Source organism: Homarus americanus, unplaced genomic scaffold (assembly GCF_018991925.1).
Source record: "Homarus americanus isolate GMGI-L3 unplaced genomic scaffold, GMGI_Hamer_2.0 scaffold44110, whole genome shotgun sequence".
NCBI classification, from domain to species: domain Eukaryota; kingdom Metazoa; phylum Arthropoda; class Malacostraca; order Decapoda; family Nephropidae; genus Homarus; species Homarus americanus.
In genome coordinates this window covers 1-4,413 of record NW_024719061.1, presented here as the reverse complement: position 1 = coordinate 4,413, position 4,413 = coordinate 1, and positions in this window count along the sequence as shown.

The following is a 4,413-nucleotide window of genomic DNA, read 5'->3' as shown; positions in this document are numbered from 1 at the left end:
ACTGAGTTCTTTTATGGATATTTTGGCCTCTTTATGTGTTGGCCCGGGGACCTAGGCTGCTGCTGGCGTGTTGGTGGAAATGAGATGTACCCGGTAGAAACATGATTCTAGAAGATGCTATCAGCCTGTGGATCTAGCTCTGAATTTTGGTTGTGTGGTCATCCAGCAAATTTTAGGATTTTAGGTTAATCCATACCCGTTGTGTTAATCCATAGCCGTTGTGTTAAGCCATACCCATTGTGTTTAGCCATAGCCGTTGTGTTAATCCATACTGTTGTGTTAAACCATAGCCGTTGTGATAAGCCATGTACTAACACCAGGGAAACAACTTAACCTCACCATATACATAACTGACGCTAATGTAACCTGGATATAAACACCATAACAACACGGAATTAGTTAAGGAAGAGCCACACACGCATTGGGAGGGCAAACCTTCTACTGGCCTACCGTACCTTAGAGTATTGGCATCTGTAAATTCTTGTTTATTGAGACTGAAACCATTTGCCCTTATCGGTAACGTAGTTAACCAGTTCGGGGCGCCCACCTCCTGCGCTATAGCTACAATTTTTTTTCAAATTCTCTGGTACTTGCAGCAACAGTTGCTGCAACCTATCACTTTGGCCGTGCTGTCGTTCTGTCATAATGGACCGTCCAATCTTGTTTACATCGCTGGTATCCACCTCAGCTGTTGCGATTCTGAGCTATTATGTGGTCAGTGGGGGCTGCCGTGAACTTAACTGAGTTTTGATGTTCGGTCGCAGCAATCTCTGATTGGTCAATTCCATTCCTCCCAGTCTCGGTGACAGTGCAAGGAGTGATCTCTCTGCTGGGGTTAAGCGAAGATGCTTCACTAATTTTGGAATGAAACCCTACTACTAATACCGTTACTACTACTATACCACTATTAATGATTATAAAACCAGTAATAGGATATATTTGGACCCATATTCTGGAATGGGGTGGTAATATCGACAATATTTACCTAGATTTTGCCAAGGCTTTCGACAGTGTATCCCATGAAAGGCTGAAAAATCAGACTAGATGGGTACGGAATTCGGGGAAATGTCCTAGCGTGGATAGAAGACTTCCTACATGACCGCAAGCAGTGTGTGGTGATTAATGGCACGAAATCGTCATCCGTACCTGTCACAAGTGGGGTACCACAGGGTAGTGTATTGGGCCCACTGTTGTTTGTTTGTTTCATAAATGACAAGCCTGACATACACTCCTCCATACAAATGTTTGCCGATGACGCCAAGTTATTTCGGAAAATTAAGAACCAAGCGGACTGTAAAGAGCTGCAGTATAAGGGCCGTGCCTCTTATAACATTTTTCTTTACTTTAATACTTATAACCATTGGTAGCGTGACGAGAGGAGGCTCGTGGGTATATGTAATGATAGTATCAAGTAATAGGGAAGAAATAACGGTAGATACTGTAGGTAAATAATAGATACAATATACAAATACAAAATTTATTTAAACATTAATATGGAGGTAGGGGAAAGAATATTTTTACCAACAGACGAAATCTGGTACTATGCCCTGCTCCAACATACTCACACCACTACTGGGTGGACATACTCAATAACACAAACTCTTACAGTAACTTAGCACCATTAAGACCAGGGCACTGCCACTACAACACTCAGTCGTCAGGAGTGATACTCAGCAACAGCCATGGGGTCCAGCCACCATGGAGTACTTTCCAACGAACTCTGAAGATCCCAGTGGAATAACCCCACCACACAAATAGCCCTACTGAGTTAGACACTCATCCACCAATGATGGGGGCTGGTAGTGTGGCTTGGTGATCCGGGGTCACCTCGCGGGCCGAGCGTTAGGGTCAGACGGCCAGCTATGGGGCCCATAGGTAGTCTGAAGTGTCTGACGGTCGGGTCTCACGAAGGTAACTGATCCTACTGGACCTCGGACATCTCCCAGACATAGGATACAACATCCACGCTACAGACACGGCCTAGGCTGCGTTAGGGACCTGTATGGGTGAAGGGGCGCAACTTACTAGGTTGAAATGCCCGCGGCACCCCCACCAAAAATAGGTCAGGAGTCCACCTACTTCTATTTCGATGAATTAATTTACTGTACACTCTGACGTTGAAACTGAGACTATGAACTCAGTTTCATTCCCTACTATTATCTTCATTAACAATGCTCTGACTGAGCTATCAAAAGCAAAAATTAAATTGATTACAAAGGGTTGGATGGCAACAGGTCCCAACATACAGCGTCTTGCTACGAAATCCGCGGATGATATTCAAAGTTCCATTTAGACAAAGACGGCCTATAGATGACGTCATCGAGGAAACAGAGAAAACGGGGGACGTTTCCACTGGGGAACTCAGAAGGTTTTGTGGACGTTTGAGCGTAATATGAATCTTTAAGGTTTTCAGGTTAGCCATCATCACGACCATGACAGCAGAAGACCTCTGTGGGCTCCAGGACTGGTCGAAGAAATGGCTGCTGAAATTCAGTGTCATGAAGTGGTAAGAGGATGCACCTGGGGCGTACCAACGGTAAGGAGGCGAATCATATGTCCCAACGGGATGAAGAAACTGCACTAGTTGAGACTGAATGTGAGAAGGACCTAGGTGTGTATGTTGACAATGAGCTGAAGTTCTCGGGCCATTACGAGAAGAAGGTAAACCAGGCAAATAAATTATTGGGTCTTATAAGAAGGTCGTTCAGATATCTAGACGGCCCGTCCCTCGTAACGATCTTCAAGAGTGAGGTGCTTCCCCATCTGGAGTACTGTCACCCCGTCTGGTCCCCGAGATATGCTAGGGACTGTCAGTTGATTGAAAATGTTCAAAGGAGGGCCACCAGATTGGTGCCTGCACTTCGGCACCTCAGTTACCCTGAGAGATTGGAGCGCCTGAAATTGCCAAGCTTATACTACAGACGGGCAAGGGGTGACCTAATTGAGGTGTTTCAGCACCTCAAGGGGCACTACTCAGTCGAATGCCCTTACCTGGAGCTGGCGACGCTCTCCCAACAAGGATATCACAACTCAAGGTTGAAGAAGTCACAAGCCCAGAAAACTGTGAGGGGTAACTTTTTCGGAGTGAGAGTTGTGAATTCTTGGAACAATCTGCCAGAGAATGTTGTGACGGCACCGAGTGTGAGCTTATTTCAGACTTGACCAACACTGGAGCAGGTTCAGATACATTCAGGAGCCAGTACATGCCCAATACTTGCCAACAGTGTGTAACAGAGACGTGACCGATCGCCCAAGCGGCTAACGAGCCGATCAGTGGCGAACAGGATAAAAGTAAAATGTTGTGAATGTGGCTTCCATGACATATTAGAGTAATATACAGTTAAAAAAACATCATTATCGTCAAGAAACATATGATAAACTTTAATACTGTAATATATGGTTAAAAATATTATTATCGTCAATAATCGACTGGAAAGTTATAACTTTTCTCTAATGCGAGCTATCGTTTGAGGGAGACCTTATATAAACTATTAAGGCATTATTGGCAAATAATACATAGTAAATAAATTTAAGATAATTAATAATATTATATAATTTATAATTTTCAGAGCGTTTAAAAAATAAATATAAGGTAAAACTATTCCCTTGTGTACACCGTCACAGGGAGCTTGGCCTCACTACCCCGTCGTCAACAAAAGCTGTAAGTTCTGAGGACAATTGTTTTGTATAGCTGTAATATTGTATTGTCAGGATTATTTTGTGTTTTAACATGTAGGAGATGCGTGCATGGATTAAACAGAACCCTATAATTGTTGTGAGGACATTTTGGACAAGGTAAGAGACTTGCTGAACATGTAGGCAGGGGTTATATTTTACCCTCAGTTATATATGGGTGCTGGACAACTCGTACCCAAGCTACTCGTACCCATCAGAACATTTCAGCTCGTACCAAAATACTAGATAACTCGTAAATTTGCACTTCCTCCTCCCCATCTGTTAGAAAGTTAAAAATATGTCTTTCTGGTGTATTTGTGTGTGTGTCGACCGAATATGACCTTCTTTTCCGCCGGAATTTGGCCGTTTTTTTATCGATTTTTCGAGAGACGTTTTTCGAAAAAAATTAATCGCTAAGCGAATACAAAATACACCAAAACACACAAGCAAAACATATAAGCCTAACCTGTTTTTTGGATTTCCTGACCTATCCTGACCTGACCTAACCTAACTCTCATGGTGATTTTACATAACCAAACTCGTGCCATATGAGGGACTCACTGTTATTTCTTACCTTATTGGCCTGGTTCCAGTTCGTCGTCATAATCAGTGACCGTGTACGAACACCAACGTCTCTTCTTTGTCTTGGGAATAAGGAACGAGTGACTACAATGCCAGCTACGTTGGTTTTGACGATATTTACACTCGTTATTAAACTTAGGACACTTTACTGAGGTC